Source organism: Heterocephalus glaber, unplaced genomic scaffold, assembly GCF_053883595.1.
Source record: "Heterocephalus glaber isolate CG9 unplaced genomic scaffold, H.glaber_assembly_v1.0 deba00001720, whole genome shotgun sequence".
Classification (NCBI taxonomy): Eukaryota; Metazoa; Chordata; class Mammalia; order Rodentia; family Bathyergidae; genus Heterocephalus; species Heterocephalus glaber.
The window spans coordinates 9,487,332-9,504,010 of record NW_028258433.1 but is presented as its reverse complement, the minus strand read 5'-3'; the positions used below and the strand labels follow the sequence as shown (position 1 = coordinate 9,504,010).

The 16,679-nt window shown below is 41.9% G+C and overlaps 1 protein-coding gene across 3 annotated transcripts in view; it reads left to right on the top strand.

The window, feature by feature from the left end:
• Positions 1 to 3,433: 3,433 nt before the first annotated feature.
• Smad9 (SMAD family member 9) overlaps positions 3,434 to 16,679 on the top strand; it is a 67,922-nt gene continuing 54,676 nt past the window's right edge. For 2 of the 3 annotated variants that reach the window (XM_087199570.1, XM_087199571.1), the window contains exon 1: positions 3,442 to 3,920. The gene's annotated coding sequence lies outside the window, so the exon portion shown is untranslated. Of the gene's footprint in view, positions 3,921 to 16,679 lie in introns of all 3 variants that reach the window. The other variant, XM_087199572.1, reaches the window with a different exon arrangement.

Here is a 16,679-nt window from a genome sequence, read left to right as displayed (position 1 = left end):
TTTGAAACTGTGTCTCCATCCTCATATGACACCAGACTGGAGTGACTTTACCAGCAGCTCCCTGTAGAAGGGATACCAGCGATCTAGTTGAAACCCTTCTATCTCAGCTGGCCTACTTCACACATTCTTGTCTTTACAGGGAAGGTATTAAAGAAACTGTGAAAAATGGTGGTCACATAGCGGGTGAGATAAGCCATAGAATCGTGAGCTATCCTTTTAGCTGTGCCAGGATTCCTTGCTCTCTTTGGGAGGCTCTCCTTTTCTTCCCAGCCCCTTCTACTCTTTCTCCAAGCTCTAGGGATCTTATTTATTCAAGGGCTTATGATGTCACCTGTACAGATACATTCCAAAGCTACATCTGTCCACTAATCACCTTCCTGATATTTTAAACCACAAACCAAACATGGCACTCAACAAATACTTACAGAGGGCCTATTATGTATCAGGGATTGTTCCAGCTTGTGCAGAAGCAGTAGTTATACACATGTTTATAGAGGAGACAGTCAAAACAAACATATAAGTAGAATTTCATGTTGTGATGCAGCTTCAACAGAAAGGAAAATCAGTAAATAAATTTGGGGAAAATTGTGGAAGGAAAACAATGATTTTCTCTTATCATTTTTCCCCAAAGCAGTTTCTTGCTTCATAGTACCTATTTCTTCCAAACATAGCATTTTCCTCCCATCCTGATTGCTCCAGGGTTGGTGGCTTTTTGTTTCCCGCCCATTTCTATTAATTTCCCCTTCCATAAAATGTCCATGAAATGTATCCCTCCCTGCTTTCCTAGCATCTCACAGGTACTCTCTGCTGCAGATGCTCACCTCATGCCTAGCTGGCCTCAGTGGTTGCCTCAGTGTTTTCCTTACCTCCTAGCAATACCAACTTTTCTTGCCCACTGCTTCCACTTTGTAGCCTGTGGAGATCAATCTTCCTGGAATGTTCCTGGCCATGTGTCATTCTGCTCAAATTGTTTACAGTTCCATTTTGAGGTGCAGGAAGACAGTGAGGTATAGCAGCTCAATGCCTGGGCTTTGAACTCAGGCAGACTGGGGCTGAAGTTTCCCTACAGGGTCCTTCCTGACACCATTGCCTGCCCCTTCCCTGCAGGGACACACACAGTTTGATAATCATTGGGTTGTGTGCCTCTCTTAGTCATACCAAGTTTACTAAGGGCCAGTGCTCTACAGTCAGCCCAAGGACCTGATGCTCAATATGGTTATGGAATGGCTTTCAAGTAGACTCTGAGGGAGAGGCAGAAGAAGTGTAGAGTTACAGATAAAATGTCCAAAGGAGTTTGAAGTGGGAGGTGTGTGTAAACTATTATTCCTACTTAGGACTCTGAGTGGAATCATCATGCTGGATGAAACATAAAGAGATGATTCTTTCCATCTATGGGTGACCATAGATTTTGTCACAATCTTGATTTATGCTGGATATGTTAGCTTTTCATCTCTGTAACAAATACCGAAGTTTGATCAACTTATAAAAAAGAAAGGTTTATTTTGGTTCACCGTTTCAGTTCAGGGTTGCTTGGCCTAGTCACCTTGGGCCTATGGTGGCAGAGCACATGGTGGAGGAAATCGTTCACTTTATAGCAAGTAGAAAGCAGAGAGAGAGAGAGAGAGAGAGAGAGAGAGAAAGAGAGAGAGAACCAATTTATCTTCCAAGGCCCAGCCCCTAATGATCTAACTTCCTTCCAAGTCTACCTCCTAAAGGTTCCACCACCTCCCAAAAGGGACCAAGCCGTTAACACACAGATCCAAATTATAACACTGGGCATAAAGCAAAGATGACAAAATAACCCTCTCATGGGCAAGAAAGCTGCCCTTCATACTACTGATGGTACTCACATTCAGTCAAGACCTTACAATCTTTCAGAAAAGTAGAATCTTAGTTTTGCAGTGGTTTTAAACTCTGAACCAAAATTTTACTGTAGTTTCCACCAGATCACAACTGCTGACTGAGTCTCAATTCTCATATGATTCCCATAATATAATGTTTTGATAGAAGTTCTGTTAAGCATAAATCTGTCAAGATATCATGGGGAAAAAAAAACAGACTAGATTTTATACATACATATATATATATATGTATGTATCCAGGACAGTGAGCTTCTGAAAGATAGCGTTAACATTCAGCCTTCTTTCTCAAGGCTAGAATTTTCCATTTGTTGAAACTCACCAGATACTATTCTGATGGATTACCTTTATATACTAGTTTTGAGGAATACATGAGAGGAATTGTATCAGTGACAGGATAATCTTTAAGGAAGAAAAGTTATCAGCGTGCAAACATTTTCCTGTATGTAAATGAGAATGTACAGAAAAAGCAGACTACAAATATTCATGTAGTCTGTGAATCAAAGTCTTGCCAAGAGAATTCTGTGAATTTAAAAAGATTCCATGCCAGAAACGTGAGCCAGCACTGCAGAGTTACAACTTTCCCTCTGCATTCAGCCTGCTCATGTAGGAGAAACTGAGTGATGGGCCATTTCTTTTTTTAACATCATGTTTTAAAAACCTGAGCCACAAGGTATCAATTCTGAGGACCTAATTAGTTTACTTGCAATGAAGTGCCCACCAAGCATAATCCTTAAAATACTATCTGCAGCATCTGTAGCTTTTAGCAGTCCGCATGTTTCCCGGTACATCTCACCAGGGCTGTCTCAAACCTAACATCTAGCTTAGAGTTTAAGAACATGGTCCAGGTGTTAGAGAAATGATTTAAATTTAAGGTTAAAACATGATATTTAAAGTTCTACTCCAGTGTGTTTTAAACAAGGTCACTGTTTAATATCAATGGTATGATAATATGAAAGCATCATCGATCCCAAAGTGCATTGCTTTTAGAACTAGAAAAAAAAAGCTTAAACTCAAAGGGTTGCGTTTACGTTTCAGAGGTACAGGGCCTCATGGAGGACTTATTTTTGGGTGCACAGGGTCAAGATGAGACTTTATTGGCGATCACGTCTCTAGCCAATGCTGTTTCTGTTTCAATGCACTACTGTGTGATGGCACATTCAAGGCCATCAGGACATCGGTGGTATTTTAAAGTGGCATTTTGGAGTAAGTAGGGGAGTCCATAATGTCCTCCAAAGGCGGGTTACCTAGGGGACAGCCAGGCAGTGAGGCAAGAAGGTTGTACTGTATATTAAAACCGCTTGTGCCCAGAAGGTTCTATCTTTATTAGATTAGATAGTATTATATATTATATGCTTGCGTAAAGAAATTACAATCCACATAATTACATGACTAGTTTGAACCACTACTCACCACTCAGAATGATTAATTTTTTTTTCTGTGCCAGTGCAAACCAATTGCTCTGGCAATGCTGATGGGTATAGAATCCACTTTACTCTGAAAAGCACATGAAGAAATAGCAAGTAGCAGAAACCACAGGGCTCAGAAACAGTGGCTCAGAGGAGTCTCCAGATTGATGTGTTGGTGGTCCTGTATCTTTGTTATAATGTCAACCTTCCTCGGCAGCCTCAAGCTCTAGGTAGAGGCGAGACTGCTCAAGGATAACGGAGAGAGCAAGACTCGAGGTGACCCACGCTGGACGGCGCGGCCCCAAGCAGGGCGTGATCGTGGTCAAGGGACAAGCTGGGAGTGGCGCAGGAGCACGCAGAGGACGTCGGAGCCTGGGGGTCACAGTGCGGCCGGTAGCTGCAGCCTCAGCCCGGCCGATTTCCGCGCACTTGGCTCCGGGCCGCCCCCTCCCCGCGGGCTCAGAGCGGCCAGCGGGTGGGGCGGGCGCGAGCAAGGCTCCCTGGCCTGTTTCCAGGTCGGCGCACTAATACGGGCGATGAGGCTCCGCGGCTCCAGTCTGACTGACGCCGGTTGGGGCCGCCGCCGCTGCAGCCGCTGTCTCGGTCCCCGCCGCCGTCCGGTCCTGCAGCCGCGGGGCGCGCTAGCCAGGCAGTGAGTGCGGGCGGCGCGGGGCGCGGGGCGCGGGGCGCGGGGGGCGGGGGGCGGCGGGCCGGGCGGGTGCGAGCGGCCCAGACCAGGTAAGCGCTGCGGAGCCGGCGCGGGTGCGTGTGCGCGCGCGTGTGTGGCGAAGTTTCTCTTCCACGAGGGAATCGGGAAGGTCCTGTGGTGTGGGGTTCGGCTCTTGTGCTCGTCGCCCCGCGTCGCGCGTGAGAGCCTGTCTGGCGTGGGCTGGGGTGGGGACAGCTCGAGGGACTTGGCCGCGCGCCCTCCTCGCGTCCGCAGCCACCGGGCGCCAGCACCTAGGACCTGCGGTGGGGGCGGCGGCCAGTCTGGGCCAGTCCGGGCTGGGCCGGGCGGGAGGGGCGCGGCAGGAACCGGCGCCGCGGGGCCGGGCTGGACTCGAGGGCCCGCTCGCTGTGGCCGGGAGGAGGACGCGGGCGCGAGTGTGTGCGTGTGTGCGGTTGACAGCGGCGACTGTTCGGGGCCCAGCTGGCTTCGCTAGCCTTCCGTTTCATTCCCTGTCGTTGCTACTCTGCCTGCCTTCGAGGCGCGCGAAGTGAGGGGCCGGATAGTTAGGGACATTCTGGGCCACAGCGCTGGGATGGGCTCGGAGCTGGGATGTTTGCCTGTTCCTCTCCGGTGCCCGCGCTGCGCCGCGGGAAGGGGGCGAGGCCGGGGACAGGGACGGAGACTGAGCGACGCCGGCTTTGTGATCGCCTGGAGAAGCGCGGGCAAAACGCGTGTGGATGGTTAATCGCTGACAAGTCATCACCCTGCTGTTTCTTCCTCCTCCCACCCTCGACCGTGGAAATTTGAAATGATAGTTTGGAAATACTCCTGTTGTTTTATTTTGGGCCTGGGATTGCTACTCCTACACATGATGTAGCTCTAGCTTTGGAACAAAATTGTATGTAAATTCCTCATCTAGTAATTCAGTCGTATGTACACCCATGAAGACGCTGAATTGCTTTTAATGAATTCAGTTTACAAGTACTGTACCGTGTCAGTGACTTCCTAGATTTCTCAGATGATCTTTTGGAAATGTGGCTTAGCAAGAGGTGGAAGATGACTAGAAAGTCCTAAGACATTTAATAATGGTGCCGCAGTATTGCTGTACGCAATAATTTAGCAGTGTTTGCAGCCTCTGTCTGGGTGAATGAAATGTGAGTATTTCAGGCATGCCTTCTGCCCTGGGATGCCTGTCCCTGTGAGGGAATGCCATTGGATGTTTACAGTTGAAAAATAGTGGTCTATATTTAAAAAGGAAGTAAGAAAATAAAATCCAAACATTCTGTACTGGAAATAGACAAAGATTCAGTAAACGAGTTTCCCCATGCTTGTAGGAAACCATGAACATGATTTTGGACCACTTTCAGATTTGTGGTTATCCAAGGACATTGCAGATAAGAAGCCAATGTGGTAGTTTATAAATAAGGAGCATTTAAAATATGATAACATGACAGAAGTTTCAAATAATATATCAGAAAAATAACTTTTAGTGGTTGTAATTGCCTTCATCGATGGCAAGACGGCTATACCCTAGACAGCCTTCGGCCTCAATCTGTTCTGACACAACCAACTCCCATTTTTCTGCTTGACTAGCTGTCTTTGTCAGAGTTGTTTTATGCTGGAGCTCTGTGGTTTCAAGCTATCTTAAAAGAATGCCAACATACTCTTGACGGGGCAAACTCATTTTTTATCAATACCTTACGTTGTTTACTAAAAATCATAAGACCAGTTTTAGGCTAACCCACTAAGTACACTTATGGCACCTCGGTTCACAAACTTCTTTACATGATTCTGGTCACAAACAAAGTTGGACAAAAACCGAATCCAATTCAGTGGTTAGGTTCAATGTTGACCTTATGGGGAAGTTTGATTTGGTTCTCATCCAGTTCAGTTTGGGATCAGAGTCATGGAGAGAATTGAGTCTGTGAACCGAAGCACCACTTAAAATTCTTTTAACATTTTCTTTTTTTGGTACGGGGGATTGAACTCAGGACTTTGCCCTTGCAAGGCAGGCGGCGGCACCACTGAGCTGAATCCTCGGCCCATCTTCGAACATTTTTTGATGTTAATCTTTTAAAGTCATTGTGAGCTATTTGAGATTTTCCTTTTAAATTTTTTTCTCTTACTTATGTATCTCCAGATAATGAAAGAAAAGGTATTCATGGGTAGTATCTGCTACATCTTTGATTACCTAAGACAGGATGAGAAAGAAAGGTTTTGTTTTTGATGAAACATTGCTAAGGATAGCTATAAGTAGTAAAAATTTGTGTATGGTTTCTAATCATGTGGTCAGTTGGAGAAAGCATTAAGAAATTATTTCATAAAAATGAAGTAATATTTCAGTTGTGCAAATAGTTTCTGATTAATGAGAGAGTGGAATATGCTTTGCTAAATTGGAGAGATGGTGTTTAGTGAGTGATCACTAGCATTAAGGCAATCCATTCGTTTATATCTGACTTTTTTTAATGTAATAAGTAAAATAGCTATTTCATCATGTTCAGCTCTGATCTCTTTAAATACTGTAATGCTTGTCCCCAGGATATGCTCTGATTTAAGGGAAGGTAAAGACGGTGACAAATAAATGTTTTGGGTTTTATTATGAAAACTATCCCACATTAAATTTTAAAGGTTTTCTTTCTTTTGCAGTACTGGATTAAACCCAGGGGTGCTGTACCACTGAGCTATATTTCAGGGTCTCACAAGGGTGCCCAGGCTGGGCTCGAGCTATCAATCCTTCTGCCTCTGGCTTCCAGAGTGCTAAATTTTAAAGTTTTAATGAAGCTTAACACAGACTTTCTGTTTATTGTTTTGAACATTTGGAGAGGAATTCAGAACCAGGGATGCGTTCAGAACAAAACAGTAAATGTAGCAGTACATCAAAAGCATGAATCTCCTCGAATTGTTGTAATGCTAGGCTGTTGGATTTATATTTTCTAGGTTACTATTGCTAGTGCGTTAAAAAGTTATTCTTTAAAAAGGGCAGTGATTTCCTAACTACTTATTGTAATAGTGTTTTATGTTATTCCAATGAATATCTATGTTAAGTGTAGGGATGTAGTAAAAGATAAATATTCCCTGCAATAAACTAAGCTTTTAAAGTAAACATTTCTGTAAATTATGTCTTTTAAGAAACTTGTGTCAACTCAAGTTATTAAGATTTCTAGATACTTGTTAGCATTAGAAGCCATCACGGCTGAAGGCTGGGTGTTCATCTTGCTGGTGGTCTGCATCCTGCCGCTTCCTATCCCAAATCATGCTGCACCCTATCATCCTCATTTGCCTCACAAACTGTCCTCCTTTGGTGTCGGCCTTGGGCTGACCCGCGTCACTTTTCCAAAGCTCATCTGAAAGTCAGAAAGTGGATTATAGTTTCCCAGGTAGGACATAGCTGTCCTCTTCTGTGCACCTTTACTCAAGCTGACACTTAGACTCCCTTCTCCTGCGTCCCCTTCCCCCACAATTTCCTCAGATTTATCAGCAGCCTCCCCAACTTGGGGTGCTGCCTTCACAGAATTTTCTGTGAGGACTCTGGTGCTAGGTGTGTCTCCTTTGAGCCCCTCTGGCTCTTTGCGTTTTCCATCCTGTCACGTTTTCTCTTGTATTAAGTTACTCATATACTAATTTATTTCTTCCCCTCAGACAGTTCTTACAAGAACCTTGCAGAAGGGGCTGTATTTCATCTACTTTTTCATTCCCTTAACGCTGACCACAGTGCTCTGCATAGTAGTCAGTCAGTAAATATTAATTAAATGACTAATCTTTTCATTGAATCTGTAGTCCCTTCGGGAATAAAATCTATAAAAGCATTTCACCCATAGAACAGATCTTTTTTTTTTTTTTTTTTTTTGGTACTGGGGATCGAACTCGGGTCCTTGCGCTTGTGAAGCAGGTGCTGGAACCACTGAGCTAAATCCCCAGCCCCTATAGAACAGATCTTAAAGGTCCATCTTTCAGGAAGCCAATGTTGAACTTGAGCTGAGGACTTGTCAAAAGGCTCTGAGAAGTGAATCTGAAATCCCCCAATCCAGTTGGGCCTCCAGAATATTGTGGCTGAGCATTACAGTCAGGAAAGCTTCTATGATACTCTTATTGCATTAGCAATTTTCCGTATCAGATTCACTACGTACACAATGGAACCCATTTAGCAGAAAAAAGAAAAAAGAAACCCCAGATTTTAATGTGATATGGCCACCACAATGAAACTCTAATGTGATTCCACAGAAAATTGCTAACACGATATGCTGACTCCCCCCTCCCACCAATAGCCACATAAAAATTGATACTGTTTTTAGTGTATATGTTTCAGCTCACAAAAGAAAAAAACAGGCTGCTCTTGAGATGAGCTTCTGCTTCTTTGTTCAGGTCGGGTGCATGAAGGTTCTTGTTATCAGCAGTGTCAGAGAACCAAATCGTACTCTTCCTCTGCGCCCTGCTCATTACATCACACAACAGTGCAAAATCCTATCTTAAAACACATCGTGTTCTGTTCAATGATTCAGTATTAATAGAGTTAATATATAGTAATGTAAAAAAGTAGAATGTGTTTAAAATAGCATGCCTGGATAATATAGTCAATTGAATAGTTTTAATTGGTAAAGTCTAATCCACTGGAAACTAATTTCCAAGAATCACAGTCTGCATTATAAAATTTAAAGTCAATTTGGTTTAAAATGAAATGCAGAAATACTAAGAAACAGATTATAAACGTATGTGCACATAGCACTTTAGAAGTCATAAAAATGAAAAGATTATGGTACTTCCCCCTTACTGCGCAGCCCATATTTACTTTAAAGAAAAAATACAAATGTAAAGGAGACTGTCTTAATTGATTTTTTCTATAACAACCGTTTCAATTTCCTTTTTAAATACTAAGTATCAATCCCCTCCTTCCCCCTCTTAGCTGATGTCACTGATGGGATCTTTATATGAACTTCCCCTTAATATTTTATATCTGACCACTTCCTTTTCTTTCTCCAGTTTAAGTTTGAGGGACTATAAATAGGAAGGGTATAGCCCTTCGTCATGAAATGGTCTAGTGCTGTGAAGCACTCTTTGGTTGACAAACACTGGGATTATGGGGATGACCATTCATTGCAAAACTCCTTTTCTCAGTTTTTTGCCAGTGGACAAAGCAATTTGGAAAGTACACATGTGCTCTTGAGGCTGCTCAAATGTGTTGGTAACATCTAGAATTCTGAGTTGGGGTGGTGTTATGCTTTTGATGTGAAACAACTCCCAAAATGTTTCTTTTGTTTGTTTGTTTGTTTTGTTTTTTTGGTACTAGGGATTGAACTCGGGTCCTTGCACCTGTGCAGCAGGCGGCGAAACCACTGAGCTAAATACCTGGCCCTCCAAAATGTTTCTTGTGTTGAGGGCTTGGTCCCTGATGCATTGGTGTTCAGAGGTGGGGCTCTGGGGAAGTGATCACATCGTGCATCACAAAGGGGCCAACCTCAGCAATGGAATAACCCACTGATGACTTCACAGCTGAAGGGGCTGCTAGGAAGTAGGGACAAGCTGAGGGGAGGAGGTCATTTGAATATGGGATTGAATCTTACCCTCCAGCTCTTCCTCTGGCTCTCTTCCTTTCTGCTTCCGGCTGCCAGGAGCCCAGCAACTTGCTATGCCATACTCTCTTCACTGTGATGTGCTCCCTCAGCAATGGGGCCGAGTGGCCATGGACTGAAACCATGAGCCAAAATAAACCTTTTTCTCTCTTAAGTTGATTTGTGACAGGAATCTTGTCACAATGCTGGAAAGCTGACTAACACAGGTGACAACTTGTAGAAGGTTCAAAGGTAGTGGCAGTGTGGGAGGGAGCAACAGCTGGGCTCATATCTCTAAAGCCAATTTTTGCTTTCCACCCTGCTTTACCTCATGGAGGAGTTTCTTGTACACACTTTAAATGTGTTAAATTGTTCAGGAGTCTGTCTTTGCTTAGTGTATGCATGTGTGTGTGTTTTGATTTGTTTTTACAAAATGCAGTGATTGTGTCATGGTTATTGTAGTCCTTGGAGGATTTTGTCCTAAGTCCTTGTGAGATATGGAGATCTGCATATGTTTTTAAGGAGAGTTTGATGAAAGGTAGAATTCCACTAAAGTGTCAGGCATTGCTTTCTGATTTTTTTTTTTTTTTTTTGGCCTTGCTAGAGATGGAACCCAGGGCCTTCACCCTGAGCTACCTTCCTCCCCTCTTTTTGAGACAAGGTCTCACTAAATTGCTAAGTTTTCCAGGCTGGACTTGAACTTGGAATCCTCCTGAGTGCTAGGATTACAGGCATGTACCACCATGCTACCTGGATGTTTTCTGAACTTTTGTATTTAACTTTAACTGGCTTGATAATATCATGTTTCACAAAATAATGATAACACAGAAAAGGATTTGAAGATTCTGTTAGTTTTCCACCTCATAATAAAATATTTTCTCCCAATATTTGTACTTAATTATAAATCCACGTATTCATTTTGCTTTTTTCTGTGCTGAAAATCACATAAAAGAGAGTTGGTTTGATGGGTGGAGTCATGTGGACATGTAGGTGATTTTAAAACTTGGGCATTAACCCAGTTGTGAAGGTTGAAGGCACCAAAGCATGCAGAGGGGAATGTTGCAGAAAGCAGACTGGAAGATGCCTCTAGTAAACATCACACATTTGGCCCAGTGTTACCAGTGTTAAAAGGCTACTGCATTAGCTGGTGGGAAGTTTTCTGTGGGGTGGTCAGGGAATCACATCAGTGCGTATGACTTGTTTAGATGGGAAAACGAATTCTGATTTCCAAATGATATAGGGAAATGAAGTACAGCTTGTTCATAAAGTGAGACCACTAGTGATTCATGGCAGGACTGATTATTGTTAAGGAGGAGGTATGGTAGCCCCACCCCCACCCCAGGGCCACTGAAAAGGTTGGGGGAAAATTCCTCTAGGGGTTCATGCTCACTCTTGAGGCAGTAGAGGGTCACAGGGAAAAACAGAGGATGTAGGAACCAAAAATAGTGGTAATGAATGTGGAAAGTGATAAAATGAGCTAAGCTAAAAAGATTTTAGGTCTCCTGTGGTTTTCTTTCTCTTGATGCATTTTTATCATATTTTTGTTTTCTAATGGCAGCAGAACGTCATTTTCAGGGAACAGGAGTTGGATCAGATATATACTAAATACAGACCTTTGTGCATATAAATCCTTCTCTTACAGCTTGCTGACTAATCATATGTTTGCTCAAAGCAGTCATTAGGTGTTGCAAACTCTGACAAGTTGGTACCTAGATTTTTTTCAAAGGAGTGGCACCTTCTTTGTCTTCTGTTGTCATTGTATCTAAATTGTTTTCAAGATATTCTAAACATACTTTTTTCCCCAAAATATTTTGTTGATTTTATTTCGGGGGTTTAAAATGTTAGGATGTTTGAATGTAGCAATTGCTTTAGAACATGGGACTTCTAAGTTTATGGAACTTTATAGGTTATTAATTCAACCTTTATTTACTCTGTGTCTGTTGTATCTAAATTGCTTTGAGGCCTCAAACCAGGCCCAGGGGTCCACACAACAACATAACAGAACAAAAATAAGATCCTTGTTTCCAAGATTTCATGGCCCTTAGTTAGAGTGAGGGAGCTAAAAAAGCAGATATCAAAATGTTTCCCCAATAGTAAGATTCTTCAGCAACCTCCTCCATTATAACCTACTTGGATTTATTTCTCTGTTTTTCCTGAATTCCAGCTTTTGTGTGTATAAATTTTGAGCCACTCTTGACAAGGGTAATGAAGATAATCCCATCTGAGGTCTGGGAATATAAATAGAGACAAAATAGAGGCACAAGGGGAATAAAGAGGCTTGCAATAGATGCTGTGAGAATGTGGAGGTGCTGAGTCTACCCCTCAGCTGCAGGAATGCTCTGCTTCCTACATCTGTTTTTCCCTGTCACCCTCTCCTGGCTCAAGAGTGAGCATGAACCCATAGAGGAAACTTCCCCCCAACCCTTTCAGTGACCTGGGGGCTACCTTCTGGAGCAGACTCCGTAAGCAAAGAACTGTTCAGTTTTAACCAGTGGCAAAAAAAAAAAAAAACTTTTAGGGGTTTGAACAGGAGAATCATATAGTGACAAGGCTGTCTGGAGGAGATGGAAGACATCGTGGTGTGCATCCTTCTAACAGTCACACTAGCACATGGTGAAGCAGATGCAATGGTAGTTAACATACCATCTCCACAGCTTTGTGGGTGTCTTCAGTAATAAGAGTCTGAGCTTTCCCAAACAGCAGTCCACAGCACAGCTTATTAGTGATTCTTCTTTATCAGCTGTAAACTCCACCCATCAGGCAGCCTTTGGCCAGAAAACTCCAGGCCCTCAACACGCATATCTATAAAACTTTTTAAATGGCCCACACAACATTTAAAATACTATGTATAGGCATTTAACACTATCCAGGTATTTGCATTCAATCTGGTTCTATATAACACCACTTTTTTTTCATATGTTTGCGGTACATAAAGATTACATTCCTTGTGGAGAGTTGATAGATGTACGTAACATATTCCAATTCCTTTTTCTCATCCTTTACCCCTTCCTTCCTCCTCCTTCCTCCATCTCTTGATCCTCTTCCTCCTTGAGAGCAATCTATCTCCTTACTTCTTATTATCTGTCTTTTATTTTGCTCTTTATTTTTACTCTAAGTCTCTCATATAAGAGAAACGATGTGATATTTAAGCTGTGTCTGATTTATTTCACTTAACATTACAGCCTCGAGGTGCATCCATTTTCCTACAAATAACTCAGGTTAATCTTTCTTTATGGTAGGGTGGAACTCCGGGGCGAATAAATACCACATTTTCTTTATCCATTTATCTGTTGATGGACATATAGGCTGCTTCTAAGACTTAGCTATTATAAACATGGATATGCATATATCACTCTGTCTCTTTCAGGAAGATACCTAGAAGGAGAATACCTGAGTCAAAAGGAATTTCTAGTTTTTTGAGGATTCTCCATGCTAATTTCCATAATGATTGAACTAGTTTACATTCCCACTAACAGTGTAGCGGGTCCCCCCCCCCCCCCCCCGCGGTCTCTTCAGCATTTGTTATGTTTGATTTCTTGGTGATAGCCATTCTTTCTGGAGTAACATGAAATCTCAGTGTTGTTTTAATTTTCATTTCTGTAATAGCCAGAAATGTTGAACATTTTTTCATTTTTCTATTAGATCTAATGCCAGTGCTCCTCAAACCCTTTAAAGAAATTGAAGGGGAAGGAGTGTTCCCAAAGTTGTTCCTGGAACCACACCTTACTCTGATTCCAAAAGCTGACAAAACCCAAACCAAAACAAAACAAAAAACTACAAGCCAGTCTTTTTAATGAACATAAATGCAAAAATCCTCAACAGATACCTGCAAACAGAATGCAACAGATCATCTTTTCAAAAAGATTATACATTATGTAATATCACTTTAAGCAGACAGACTATTAAACATTCAGGGTGTAGGGAAAGTATTATATATAATTTCGTCTTTCAAAGAAATTTATTGTATTACCTTAACACAGAGAGTTTTAGGGCAGAAGATAGACTAATTGCAAAAGGCTTAATAATAAAATGGTTTAAGTCACTGATGAAACTGGATTTCACCTCCATTCACTCAACATTTAATAATTGCTCCTACAGGCTAGAACTGGTGCCTTAGGTGGTATAGATCATGATGTGTCGTGGCCTGTGACCTTTAGAAGAAGGTCACCATCTCTGGGGAAAACCAACAGATGCAAGGAGTCAAGTGTGACAGTGTCATTATGAAGTTGTATACTCGCTGCTGTGAAAGCCCAGGGGCGCGGACAGAGGACAGCTATGACCATTGCTCTTTAGGAGCTGCCAGAGGACATTTCCAGGAAATTAGATTCCAACTCTATCCTGAAAGAGGAGCAGAGTATAACTGCACAGAGGGCCCTGGGCACAGTGGGCAGGAGTGATGAGCAAAGGCAGCAAGAAGAGATGCGACTCTGAATGTAGGTGGGGGAAGCTACATTGTGAAGAGTCTTGTTTGAAACTAATTTTGCAAGCATTAGCACACACTGCCCCCACCCCATTGTATTTACTGGTTTTTAAAAATGTAAAACAAATACAAATACACGCTCATCATAGAAGTTTGGAAAACCATTTTAAAGCACAAATATGGCACCTTTAATCCCAACTCACAAAAGTAATGACTGTCCCCTTCTGACGTAAGTTCTAGCAAGGTGTCAGATTGGAGCATGGCCTGGATCCTCTCTGGACCTGGAATGAACTCCTAGGGGAACCTGGACAGGAGGATGCTTTCAGAGGGTGACTGGTGAGGGCTGATGCAGTAAGAGGAAGTTGCCTGCCTTGGAACAACCTCTTTGGAGGAAGTCTGGGGCGGGACATGTCTAAGACATGTGGCAGAGTCCATCGGTAGGATTGGTGGCCTATTAGATGTGGGATTGAAGAAAAGAAAGCAATACAATTTGCATGAGAGTGGCCTGAGTGAAGGATGGCTTCATACCATCTAACTTGGGCAGTGGGTAGAGAATGGTGAGGCTGACAGCTTGGATGTTGCTTTGCCATCATTGCATCCGCCAGGAGTATCTCCCTCTCCCAGTTTGATGCTCAGATTTGCAGTAGTCTTTGAAATCCCGTAAGCACACTTATTTAAACTGGGTCTAAAAAAGTTGCAATGGTTCTGTGAACTTTTTTCTCTTTCATCTCTGATCTGTTTCTGAGATGTTTTTCTTTCTTTCTTTGGCATCTTCTCCTGCAGTGAGGCATTGGGAGGAAAACTCAGAAGTACCACTTGTTAATAATGAAAGATAACATTAAAATAGTTCACATTTTAAAAGTGCCTTCACAAACATCCTCTGAGTACCTCTGAATAAAAGGTAGAAATTATTTACAGAGGAGGAAACTGCGTCAAACTGATTAACTACTTGAATATCACAGTGGTGGAGCGAGCATTCAGACTAAAATCTTCTTTTCCAAAATTGGTGTTTTATCCGTTACATCGTCTGTGCCTCTTGCTCATGGTAGTACTAGTTAAATTGTGGGCCTTTCCAAATTTGACTTAAAAGTAACACACTTATGGGGTGAGGTACAGTGTTTTCCCAGAGAGAATATAGGTTGGAATGCTAGAAACTTAACGCCATAAGCTTTAGGCCAGAAGGCCGTAAACTCTACAAGGTAGTGTTAGCCTTCTCTTGTGAGTTGTTTACCATTAAAATGTTCACTTATGCTCTTAATATTCAGCATACTACATGGAAAAATATGTGGCATTCTAAGTCTACCTTAAAGTGACCCCGAATTATTAGATAATGTCCTTTCAGTTTCCTCTTTGCTGCTTTAATTCCTATTTACTTCCCCTTCACTGTACATTGGTGTGAATAAAATAGCAAACAGGCAATGGAAGAATCATTTTGTCTTTAAAAGAAACATTTGTGAGCAACAATAAAAACTTTACCTAGTTTCTTTATTTTAAAAAATAATTTTAGGGTTGAGGATATAGCTTGCCTAACATGAGCAAGATCCTGAGTTTGATGCACAGCACTGGGAGATACAGGCGTAAATATATAAGTAAATAAATAATTTAAAATTTTCATGGCAATTTTTACAATGATGTCTAATCAACATTAATATTCTAATTGAAAAATCAAACTGTATGGTAAGAGAACAGTATCTCAGGGTTGTATGGAAAACTTAAATCAAGACTTCCCAAATGGCTTATTAAGTCCCAAAGACACACTAACCTTACTTAGTATTTTATATCATAAGCACAAGGCTGCCTGGTGTAGGGTTCATATGATAAATCACTTTTAGTCAGGATATTTAGTTGTATGAAGTACAGTATTAATATAAGAATCCAAGCTATTGTTGGAGGGTATCTAATTTTAAAGTAAGAGTTGTGTATACTTTATTGCCCTCTCATGAAATTGATTATTTATTTTCACTTCTTTTTTATTCTGTAAGCTTTTACTGGGTGAGAGTTAAGCAATCTATGTCACTTCATCTGGGCCACAGTGTACCCAAATCCAGGAGTGATAGTAAAAAGTATATTTAAAAAGTGAACTTCAACTATTCTTGCACTTAGTTGTGCAGTATAGGGTAAATTTGGTTAATCTAATAATATTTTCACACAGTAGGTTAGTTTTATTGTTTATATTCTTGTTTCGGGTGGGATCATAAAGTGACTTTTATGAAAGAATGAATTTCAAATTGTGTAGGTCTTCTAATTGATTTCAAATCATAGATATTCTGAGGTATTACACGTTTTAACACAACTTTAAATATTAGATGTAGTAATAGTATATTACAGGGCCCTGAGTCACACCCCTGCCCAAGCAGACCCACTAACCGCATCCACAGTTAACATAGAGATAACAGGGAGCCAGCAGCTGCCCCACTGCTCCTACCACTGCCCTGTTTATCAGCCAGTCCCTCTCAACCAGTGCCCCTACCTAAACTCCCCTGTATCAACTGCCTGCACCCTCCTCTCTGTGCCAACAGCCTTCTCACCCTTGGCCTGTCTGCACCCAGGTGGCAATAAACTCATTGCATGTTTCTTGAACTTCGGCTGCCTCAGTGGTCTCAATTGTGCCTCAGGCTGACTGTATAGTAGATAAAAAACTCCCTCTATTTCTGCATTCTTTCAGAATACTCATAATTGTTGAATCTAGAAATACTTGTTGAATTTAATTATTTATTTTTATTACAGAAATTTTCTGGTGTGTCTTATAAGATTAAGTGATTCCAAGAAAAGAAA